The sequence below is a fragment of the Zea mays genome, chromosome 7 (genome assembly GCF_902167145.1).
Source record: "Zea mays cultivar B73 chromosome 7, Zm-B73-REFERENCE-NAM-5.0, whole genome shotgun sequence".
In the NCBI taxonomy this organism is placed as follows: domain Eukaryota; kingdom Viridiplantae; phylum Streptophyta; class Magnoliopsida; order Poales; family Poaceae; genus Zea; species Zea mays.
The window spans coordinates 107,909,304-107,921,833 of NC_050102.1; positions in this window are offsets into that span (position 1 = coordinate 107,909,304).

The following is a 12,530-nucleotide window of genomic DNA, read 5'->3' on the forward strand; positions in this document are numbered from 1 at the left end:
CCGTCCCTGGGTAGTACCGCCAGTTGAGGCCGTTGCCGACTCAGTTCTGGTGGCCAGGCTCCGAGCTGGGATGCCATGATCCCTGTCGTACTCCTCCCGGCGGCGGATCTCGTTCTCATGCCGTCGTTCACGCGAAGCATTGATGGAGCTTCGCGCGTCTCGGCGACTGTTGATGGCGTGTCGCAGATCGTTCGGCGGGTGAGCAAGCGGTAGAAGATGGTTGGCTGCCTGGGTGAACAGTCGTCGGTAGCCCTCGGCGTCGGGAGTCCGAGGGAGTCTGTCAGCTATCCGAGCTAGTACTCCCCCAACTTCACTCGGCGTGTTCATGGCACGGGCGAAGTCGGGATTCAGGTTGCGCCCGAAGAGTGGATTCTCCCGGCGTTGCCTTGCGTCTTGCTCAGCTTGTTCTTGAGCTCGGCGGCGATCACGTCGTCGGGAGTTCCTTCGTTCTCTGAAGACGCGTTCCTCCAGAGTTTCCCCTATCTCCGAGACCTCGTCCCGCGAGACAGGTTGCTCCGGATCTCGTTCTCCGGCCTTGTGATGTCGCCGAACGTTCCGGCGTCGGTTTCTCCGTCGGCGGGATTCTCGTTGAGGTGGTTCTTCTCCGGGTGCAGTCGGCTCGTCGTCGGAGACGGGAGGCGACTCCACTCTCCCGATGAAGAAGATGTCGGGATAGAATGGTGCTGCTGTCGTGGCGACCTTCTTTCCGTTCTCCTTTGAGGGCGGAGGAACGGAAAGAACAACTTGCTTCCCCTTGGTCTTCTTCTTCCTCGCGATCTGTGTCCATTCTTTTGTCGGGGAAGTAGACAGTGGAGTTCTCCGGGTCAGCGGGCTCTCGGCCCCTGACTTTCTGAAGGCGATCTTTTTCCGGAGAGCTGGAGGTTGCGCTTCTCCGACATTTTCGGGGTTTGTTGGAGGAGACTTCTTTTTCGGCGGATCTGCAATGCGGTGTAGAGTTCCCTCTTCATCTGCTACGGATGAGATTGTTCCGAAGCAGAATACGGATCCGGGACGGAGGGTGATCTTGTTGTGGAAGGTGACGGCCATTGAGCTAGCTTGGATCGTCGACACACCCCCTACCTGGCGCGCCAGCTGTCGGTGTTTTGGGTCCGACCGCACACCCGGGGTTGCCCCTCAAGGTGTTTTTAGGAGTAGGACGGTGTCGCCGACTGTAGCAAAATGGTTCGTGCCAGATGCACGAGGGACAGTGGACAATGTTTACAGGTTCGGGCCGCTTAGATATGCGTAACACCCTACGTCCTGGTGAGTATGCTTGGTGAATGAGGTTACAAGGTAGCTCTCTGAATTGAGAACGCAGAGAGTTAAGGTGGGTGGCTGAGTATAGGGTCGATCGTTCTGAAGGGGTGCCCCCTAGGCCTTATATACTCGACCGTGGGGCAATACACGTGGATATGATAACAATGTGTAACTGAAAGATAGTGAACTGTTTGAGTTTATCTCTCTATAGTTCTGCCGACCTATCCTCGCATGGCTCCGTTGCATGGGGGCTCCAGCACGGGAAAGTCGGATCTCTGTTGTGGTCGCTCGCTCAACGTTGTGGGTCGTCCGGGCTTGCACCAATCCGGCCTCATGTCAACCTGCTTTGCTGATTGTCCCTCCCCAGGCCCACGAAAGAATGACCTTACGATTTATTGGGCCCTTGGGCCTTTCGTGAGGTCTTTTACCCTTCCAGTGGACCCGGGGGATATCTGTCCCCCACAGATCCCGCACGCAGCCCAACCTTTCGTCGTCAATACCACCGAAGAGGAGCGCTCCCGGCCGATACCCGCAAGATATAGCATATTCTTTCAGCTCTTCTTTCTTAGCTTTTGTCAGCTCTTGACCAACTAAGTTTTGAAAGTTAAAAGCTTCATCTTCCGAAGTATCTTCGATCATTTCTTCCTTCTCGGGCTTTACGGTCGTAGTCTCTTCGGTGGCTGCGGCAGCCTCTTCTGCGGCAGCTTCTTCCGCGGCCATGTTTAGTAGTATTTTGTCTATATCAGCAACCATGCTTTCTAAATTAATATCTTTGGCTCTGGCCTCTTCTGTGGCAACCTCCGAAGGTGCAGTTTCAGTAGTTGTCGTGCTTTCAATAGCCGGCGCCTTCGGAGCTGGTGGTGTTCCTTCGATGACTTCTGTTACCGTAATAATTCTTTGCCTTTTTGGCCTAGCTGCCTTCGTTGCTTCGGTCTCTTCAAAGATCACTACTTCTCCACCAAAACGAACCAGCTCTTTTAAAGATCACTACTTCATCTTTTCCTGGCTTCGGAGTAGTTTCTTCTCCACCAAAACGAACCAGCTCTTTCTTTGCTTCACTTAAATAGCCCAAATTCAACATCTTAGGCAAGTCACCTTCAGAGATGGTGGATTTTCCGAAATCCAGATGGCTGGGTTTACTTGGCACCGCACTGCTATAATCATCTTCAGATTCGGTCTCTTCAACATCAGCCTGCTTTGCTTCAGCGGCAGGGACATCCTCCGATGTTACCAGCCCAGACCGCTTCATCGCTTCGGAAATCGGAACAGTCTCAGTAGCTTCGGTCTCATCTCCCTCACGATCAACCCTGGCAGTGGAACGAACTCTGGCCATTTGATTATGACTTTCTTGAAATTTTTGTTGTTGACTTTTTTGATTTTCCCGAAGCTCTTCCTCTTGTGACGAAGCAGAATCAAAAGCGGCGTTTCGTTTGAGCACGATGATTAAGCTTCGGCTATGGCTAAAATTTTGGCAGCAAAATAGTGCAATAGCAATGAATGTTGTGGTAACTTCACACCTACCCGTCTATTTATATAGTGCCACAGGTGGGAAGGTGAATCGTTAAGGTCTCCCGCACCAAACAAACAGTCACCTGCACTCGCTGAACGGTGGGCCATATGGTCCGAGAAGGTGAATCGTTGGGGCGCGCGTAACTGCTGCAAGATGGGGCCACCGTGCGTGCGGATTATTTTAATCGTTTCTCGCCAACGAGCCCAGGGAAGGTGTTTTTCGGATCTTCGGCATCCCGAAGCCTAGAAGACTTTTTCACGGATCAAGCTCGTTACGAAAAACAATCTAGCACCGCGAAGGGGCTACTGTTGGGGGTATGCTTCGTAGCCGAAGATCCTAAAGAAAGAGAACACCTTCGAAAGATCCTCTCAGGAGCAGCGCCGAAGCTATTACCTATAGAGCTTCGACATAGTGACAGATCTCAAGACGAAGGGGCGAACCGACTTAAAGATGGATTGACTTAAAGACCCATGATGTTTTGTGTCATTATTGTAGTCGATTGTAAAGGACATAAATGTAATTTTACACAGGTTGCGCCCTGTGCCTATAAATAGGTGAACAGTACCCCTGCGCTGTTCACGCAATCCTGTAATCGCTAACGCATTACGCTGGAATTATTGCTTTCCGCCAAGGCGAAGCATTTGAGAACAAGTCCCCAACAACCCCGACCATCGTGATTGGGAAAATCGCGGCTTTTGAGAAGTCGCGAAAAATGTGTCGGGGAGAGGAGCCAACTTCCTCAAGACCATATGCTTTTACATGTGATGAAAGAAAGTGTAAAAAGAAGGCTCCCACTCCAAGTTCCTCAAGTGAAGAAGAGGAAGAAGAAGAAAGTGATGATGAAAAAGATAATCAACCATCAATATCATCCTCTGAGGACGAAGAAACAATCTGACGCGTCGAAATGGTAATGGGGATGTTCCGTAAGATTAATTTAATGGGTGTGCCCATGCAGGTAGAGGATCTTATCTTTAACATTGGGAGGAAAAAGCAAAGAAAGAGAGGATGCTTCGCATGCGAAGAGAAGGGCCACTTCAAGGACAGCTGTCCAACTATGGCCGAACCCAAAAAGGAGAGGAGCAAAGGCAAGGCGCTAACAAGTGGCAAAACTTAGGACGATTCTTCAAGCGAAGATGAACCTCCAAGGACGCGCAACCACCGATCCTCATCACACTCATCACGGTCATCACGCAAGTGCCTTATGGCAAGAGGTAAAATGAGTATTCCATCCTCTAGTGATGAAAGTAGTAATGATGAAGATGAGGGAAAGCCCTCCGTAGATGAGCTTGCGAAAACCGTTAAATTTTTTCAGGATATCTGCACTAAACAAAAAGGTCAACTTAAAACTTTGAAAAATAAGTTGATTAGCTCTCAAAATGATTATAAAGGTTTGCTAGAAAATTTTGAAGCATTTGCAAATTTGAATTGTGAGCTATCAACTAAAATTGAGCAATTAGAGTCTAGTGCTACATCCACAGCTACCGATGATGGCCTTATTAAAAAGAATGAAAAACTTAAGGCTAAGTTAGCCAGCTCCCAAGAAGTTATTGAAAATTTGCTAGGGAAAATGGAAATTCTTAGCATACACAATAATGAGCTAGCTACTAAGCTAGAAAACACTGGTAGCACCCCAGAAGTATCTTTGGTTGAAATACATGAAATTATTAAGAAAGATGCTTCTACTTCCTACTTTGATTTAATTGATGATTCTAACCCCTGCAATCAAGTTCTTGTTAAGAATGTTATTATAGAAACTTGTTGGACGAGATTGCAATGGAAAATTGTGGCGGAACTGCCCGAATTATTCCAACTTAAGTGCCTATGTCCTGCCTCAGAGGCTAGACCACACTTAAATGGGAATAACCCGTCAATCCCTCGGATCTAGTCCGACGTGGCCACTGACAGGAAGTACCACAGTCTCACTCGATGGTGAGTCACAGAGCAAATACAATAAAGCATAAAACCATACATTAAGGAGTATTATTACATCATCATCGGAGTTTTTGCAAAAGTAGTCATCATTGTTCGAAGTGCAACGGAATAAAACTATAGGTAAGTAAACAGAGAGATGGGGAAGCCTGTCCCATCACTCCTCATGCTCCTCCTCAGCCGAGGCAGGATCCCACTCGACTGTCCAACCCGGTGGCAAGATGGACGGCCAAGTCACTCCAGCAACCATGTCCTCCAAAGAACCTGTAAAATTATGCCACAAGCAAGGCTGAGTATACTAATACTCAGCTAGACTTACCCGGTGTGAGGAGTCTACTCCTCTACCTCTAGACATGCAGCTGTTTGGCTGTGGGGTTGGGTTGCCAAAAGCACTAGCTGAGTTTATAAATCAAGTTTTAGCTTTGTCAAGTTTAAGTGTGACTCTCTTAAGGCTAAAAGTGTACTATCTACTCATACATGGTATCAAACATATTTAGCAATCAACATCTTATGTCAACTCATCACATTTTCACTTGTTACTCAATGTAGCAGCATGGATCAAGCAGTCTCATTAGCTGCGAGAAGCAGACGATTCGAATCGAGTTTTTTATCCTTGCAAGGTAAACCTAAACACACGACATGTAGGGGCACTCCGTCCCCACACACATCAACCATCCCCATCGATTCCCCGTCAGCAGATCAGGGCTCACCGCCTTGACGTACAATGCCTCACTGACCCCGACTGCCATCGTGCAGTGACCGTACTTGTACCCACCATAACCGGAATGGGAGACCACGTCTCAGGTCGCGTGAGGGGATATGTCCACTGCCAGGTTCACTCAGGTACTAGGCTTACCGATTTACCATATTTCTCGGCATGTGCTTAGTACGTTCAAACGCTTGACACACGGTACCACACCTTAATCCTTATTCCAATTTTTATCCCGTGGACAATCAATCCCCATGGATTGTTGTCCACAAACCAGCATCATTATGATGAGAAAGTGGATACAACCAATTTCCTGACCTCGTGAGAGTGCTAGAAAAATCACTCGACTTCTACCGAAATCCCTAATTAATAAAGCAGCTACTCGGCTTAGCATACTAGTATTCATCTCAATGGGATTCCTGAGATCATGCAACTAGAGTTTCAAACAACTCCTACACTTAAGTGCACATTCAATCCTACAACCATTAAGTGTAGTAAAATAGCATAAATAACAGGTTATGCATAAAACCGGGGCTTGCCTTCCAAAGCTGTGGCAGGCAGATCCTCTGGTGCAGGCTCTGGTGCTGGATCCGGGGCTACCTCCTGAGCAGCTCCTTGCTCCATCAGCGAGGTTGCAATCTATCGAATGCAATGAATGAGAATATGAATGCCATGATTATGCAGGATTTGGTAAACATTATGCTAAGTAAAAGAAAACTAAGTTAGTTTAGTAACTTAGGGTTTCTTGGTCTTACTTGGCTCTTGGTGGCGTATGCTTATCAACTTAGGTTTGGAGTTTTGTTAGGGATAAGCATAGTGGATTTGTGTTTCCCTTATATATATTTCAGTGGGCAATTTACAAAGGGTTTTAGGGTGACACTAATTTTCACCATTCATTTTCTCCTTCTTTATTTTCTATTTATGAATTCTAGTGTGGGTTTGAACTACAACAGTGTTTTAACTTTTTCCAAAAATTTTGCAAAAATTACAGTGGGTTACCCTTGGTCACTATAGTCTGTTATATGAATTTGAGGTCCAGAATAACAAGAGTATGCCTTGGACAAAAATAACAAAAGTTGGGCAATGGGGGTCACTTTGCACTACAACTTTAAACTAGGGGTGGGTTCTGTCCTAAGGGTTATTTTTGTTGGTATCTAACAGTAATCACATGCTTCTGTGCCAAAAATCACAGAAGGTCAATTGGTGGTTATAGTGCGTTTGGTTGCAATGACAGGACGGGATGGGATGGGACGATCCCTCAAATTAGGTTGTTTGGTTCTGAGTCAAGGGTTGGGACAGTACTATCTAGTGTTGTCCCCTGTTGTCCCTCAAAATTGGAGGGACGAGAGAGGACGTCAGGGGACGATCCCGTCCTAGCTGTCCCACAACCAAACTTTAGTTGTGATTTTCTAAAGTTTAATGTCAAAAAGGCACTTTCTACTATCTTGTTATTTGAAAAATGTCAAACAGCAGATTTCATATTTTTCATATGTTCTTAATAATAAATCAATAATTATCTCAAGGTTTGGGGTGTTTTCACCTTGGGGTTATTTCTCCAGGGTTTTTCTAAGTTTTCCTTGTTTTCTTAAAATAAAAGGTATCCCAATTATTTTATACTAAACCAAGGTATAATAAATTTTTCTAGTGAACTATATTGAATAAGTAGACTAACAAAAATATGGGTGCTCCCTGGTTCTTTATTTAAACCATCATTAGTATTTTCTCTAACTTTAGGCTAAAAAGGGTTTAAATGGTAAACTCTACCTTAAATGGGGGTACAGAGGGGTTTATTAATTTTAAACAGGTTAGGAAGTGATTAGGTACTTCTCCAAATTTTCTTAACCTCAGTCTAATAGTGCAACTATTTTTCCTTCTATTATTTAGCTTTTGGCCAAATCAATATTTAAATCAAAACCTTTAAGTTTCCTGTAACACTTAGGGGTTTTATATTTTTCTTAAATAGTTTACATTATTTAAGATCTGGCAAAATTGGTTTGACTCGATTTGGGTGAACAAAACAGAAGATATGAATTATTCAAGTTCTGTTTGAATTTAAATTAGATTAAAAAAAAGGGTTTCCTGGAAAAACCACTTTGCACCGAAGACCTCGGGTTCTTTCCAAACTAATCCTCTCAGTTATACCCCAGCGCTACTATTCCCCTGAGTCACTGACAATGCGCAAAACCCCCTAGCCTTTTCTTCTTCTCCCCCACGGTCCCTCCCTAGGTTTAAACAGTACCCGCGGAAAAGAAAAGGACGACGCGGCTTACCGGTGGCGAGAGAGGTCCGGCGAGGGGCGGGGTTGGCTCCGGGAGGTCCTGGCGGTCACAACGGTGTACGGCTCGACGGCGGGGGTGGCCGGAATCGTCCGGTCCACGCGCGCAGGCGGGTGGTCTCGTCGGCGGCGGTTATTCCGGCTAAACCACGGCGATCTAGTTCAATCAAATGGCACGATGAGCTTCTCGGGGTGACGTAGAGGCTATGTGCACAAGGAATCAAAGAATGGAGCAGAGGATTACCCGGTCTACGTTCACCGGCGGTCGGGCGAAGTCCGGCGACCGTGGACTGGCTTCTCCGGCGAAGCAAACTCCGATTCCTTGCTCGGGGAGCTTCACCGAGGCGTGCACAGTCTTCTCCGAGGGTTGGACGAGGTTGGGAGAGGCTCTGCTGGCCGGTCTACGGTGACGGGGGATCGGGCGGCCGCGGGCACGCCGTGCACGGGGCAAACGCCGGTGGTTTCGGGCTCCGGTGAGGTCGAGCGCGTGCGGAGGAGTACGGTCGAAGTCCCTGGGGGCTTTATAGGCGCGGGCGCGGGCAACGGCGCCGGCTCGGCCTTGGCGCGACGCGGGGCACACGGGGGCGCGCGTCGGGCGTGCTCTGGTGAGCTCAGAGCGCGTCGAACACGTGGCTCTTTGCTTCTGCCCCTGTTGTTCCCTCTGCTGAGCGGCCAAAACATACGAATCTTGCCCTAGGACCTGTGAGAGATCTCTTCCCTGCACCTAGAGCTACCTAGTTCATGTGAGTTCCAAGGGTAGATGTGGTCGGGTTAGAGAGATACGGGGGTGGGAAGTCGGCTATGTCAGAGATGTCCAGACCGAGACAAAACTGGTGCCAAGTCGTGTCAAACGGCTTAGGGTTGGGTTCAAACCTTTCCAGGGTATTCTAGAGGTATTTTGGCGCCACTTTGTCAATTGGGTCAAATGATTTTGAAGTTTGAATGAGGGTGAACATGTTTGATCTTTGGCCAAAGGTTGGTTTTGGACTTAGACAAATTCTGATTTTTCTTTCATGCTCAACCCTTTGGTGAACCTTTTGGGGTTTTTCTGAAATCTTTTTGGGGTTACTTTCTTACTATTATTTGTAGGTTATTAAGTGTACTACAACTTTTATAATTGGCCCAAGTCATGACCATGTGGTTTTCATGACCCTTTGGTCATACTTACTTCTAGGGTTTCCATTGTCCAAGGGGGTTTGCATTAGGGTTTGGGCAATTCTCCCCTTTATACTTGCATAACAAGCCAAGGTATGACATCTAAGTTGGGTTACACTTACTTAGGATTTTTGATTTCCAAGTTTGGTGTACTTTGCTCAAACTAAACCACATGTGATAGTAGGTTCAATGGTGTAGCCTTGAGTGAACACCCAAAGTAACACCTGGGGTGTTACAGCCCTCCCCCTTAAAGGAATCTCGTCCCGAGATTTTAGGTAGAGTCCCTTGGAGGAGTGCCAAGAAGGTGTGCTGGTGTGTTGTTCCTTCTTAGATTCAAGTTTCATTAGTTAACTGCTCTTCGAATGTCATTCTCTTTGCGACTTCAGAAGGAAGTCCTCTTTAAGTCAAATCCACATCTTAGACTACCCTTAACATCTAAGCTTTTCTTATATTTGTATTCAAAGGGCAGGTGGGGTCTTGGGTTACGTACCGATTCCTTTGGGCAGAAAGTCGGGGAAGCGAGAGCGTAGAAACTCCTCAGTCTCCCATGTAGCTTCTTCTACTGAATGGTGACTCCACTGAACCTTATACATTCTGATCGACCTTGCCCGCGTTGACCTCTCTTTCTGATCCAATACCTTGACGGGGTACTCTTGATAGGACAGGTCTGGTTCTATCTCAATTTCTGGTTCAGGTAGCACTTCAGTGGGTAGGCGGACACATTTCCGCAGCTGAGATACATGGAACACATCATGAACAGCTGACATGTGTGGTGGCAACTTCAATTGATATGCTACTGGTCCACAAGTCTCCTTGATCTCGTAAGGTCCAATGTAGCGAGGAGCTAACTTGCCCTTCATTCTAAATCTCTGGACACCCTTGGTGGGTGACACCTTAAGATAAACATGATCTCCCACTTCGAACTGTAGAGGCTTCCGCCTCTTATCATGATAGCTCTTTTGCCTGGCCTGAGCAGCTTCTAAGTTCTTCTTAATGACTCTGACCTTATCCTCTGCTTCAAGTACCAAATCTGGCCCGAATATTTCCCTCTCTCCTGCTTGAGACCAGTTCAGCGGGGTCCTACACCTTCTCCCATACAAGGCTTCAAAAGGTGCCATCTTCAAACTGGACTGGTAACTGTTATTATAGGAGAATTCTGCCAAAGAAAGACACTTGTCCCAATCCTTTCCGTAATGTAGCACACATGCCCTCAACATGTCTTCCAAAATCTGATTTACCCTTTCGGTCTGGCCATCTATTTGAGGATGGTATGCTGAGCTTCGTATTATATGGGTCCCAAGTGATTCCTACAATTGCTCCCAAAATCGTGCCACGAAGGGTGCTCCTCTGTCTGATACTATAGTCCTTGGTATTCCATGCAAACGAACTATCTGGTCGATGTAGATTTCTGCATACTTCTCCGTCCTGAAAGTGGTGTGTACCGGCAAGAAATGAGCTGACTTGGTCAATTTGTCCACAATGACCCAAATGGAATCATGGTGCCGGTAGGTATTGGGCAATCCCATGATAAAGTCCATGCAAATGTCCTCCCATTTCCAAGATGGTATGGGAAGGGGTTGCAAAGGGCCTGCTGCTTTCAAATGACTAGCTTTGATTCTCTGGCAGGTGTCACACTCGGATATGTACTTGGCAATTTCCCTCTTCATTCTGGTCCACCAGTATAAGGATCTGAGATCGTGATACATCTTGTTGCTGCCGGGGTGCATGGCGAATTTTGAAAGGTGAGCTTCATCCAATATCTTCTTTCTGAGCTCAGGGTCCTTGGGAACAACCAATCGATCTCCAAACCATAGAATTCCTTTGCTGTCCTGACGGAAGCATTTGTATTTTTCTGCTTTCTGCTTGATCATTTCCTTGATAATCTGAACACCCTTGTCTTCAATCTGCGCCCTGACTATTTGCTCTTGTAATGTGGGCTCCACAGAGATATAATTTAAGGTACCTGAAGAAACAACTTCCAAGTTCAGCTTGCACAACTCATCACACAGGGTGGTGACTTTTGCATCCATGCTCATACAATTGCATTGGGCCTTTCTGCTCAAGGCATCTGCCACAACATTGGCTTTACCAGGGTGGTAATGCACCTCCAAATCATAGTCCTTGATTAGCTCTAACCATCTCCTCTGCCTCATGTTAAGATGTGCCTGAGTGAAAATGTATTTGAGACTCTTATGATCAGTGTAAATGTTACAGTGAGCTCCCATCAAGTAATGTCTCCATATCTTGAGAGCATGAACCACGGCTGCCAACTCCAGATCATGTGTAGGGTAGTTCTGCTCATGGGGTCTGAGTGCTCGGGAGGCATAAGCAATTACTATGTTGTCTTGCATTAAGACACATCCCAATCCAGTACCGGAAGCATCACAATATACTTCAAAGGGCTTGGTGTTATCAGGTTGAGCTAGCACTGGGGCTGTTGTCAAATGCTGCCTTAGCGCATGAAAGGCATCTTCACACTTCTGGCTCCAATTATACTTGACTCCCTTCTTTAACAGTTCAGTCATTGGCTTGGCAATTCTGGAGAAATCCGGAATGAATCATCGATAATACCCTGCCAATCCCAGGAAACTCCGAATCTGCCTCACTGTAGTCGGGGGTTTCCAATCCATTACCTCTTGTACCTTCTCAGGATCAACTGATATCCCATCCTGAGAAATTGTGTGACCCAAGAATTTAATTTCCCTTAGCCAGAATTCACATTTAGACAACTTAGCATAAAGACGATGATCGCACAGTCGTTGAAGCACGATGTGCAGATGCTCAGTATGCTCGGCTTCATTCTGGGAATAAACCAGAATATCATCAATGAAAACGACCACGAATTTGTCCAGCTCTGGCATGAATACTGAGTTCATCAGGTACATAAAATAAGTCGGGGCATTGGTCAGTCCAAAAGACATCACCAAAAACTCATAAAGCCCATATCTGGTCGAGAAAGCCGTCTTCGGAATATCACTGGCACGGATCTTGATCTGATGGTAGCCCGAGCGAAGGTCTATCTTGGAGAATACCTTGGCTCCCACCGACTGATCAAACAACACATCAATGCAGGGCAGTGGGTACTTGTTCTTGATGGTCACCGCATTGAGAGGGCGGTAATCAACACACATTCTCAAACTCTCATCCTTCTTCTTTACAAACAAGGCCGGACATCCCCACGGTGAAGTACTTGGGCGAATGAACCCCTTGTCCAACAACTCTTGCAGTTGCCTTTTTAGTTCTGCCAATTCCGCGGGAGGCATCCTATAGGGCCTCTTGGAGATAGGAGCAGTCCCGGGTTGCAATTCAATTGCGAACTCGATGTCTCTGTCAGGTGGCATCCCTGGCAATTCATCCGGAAAAACATCTGGATAGTCACAGACCACTGGGATCCTTTCCACTGGGGACTCTATCATAACGAAGGCACAAGAACGGGTACAACCCTGGTCGGGCAAATATAATGTGGTTTCACCACAGGTCGGTGAGTGCACTTCAATGGCCCTATCTGCAATATCCATCGTGGCCCGATGTTTGGTTAACCAGTCAGTTCCCAATATGATATCCACACTATCCAAACCCAAAATGAGGAGGTTGGTTTTGATTATCAAACTGCCAAACTTTATAGGCACATTCTTGTTGATTTGGTAGGTGGCAACCCTGCCTTCGGGTGTTGAAATTGTAATACCCCCATTGGT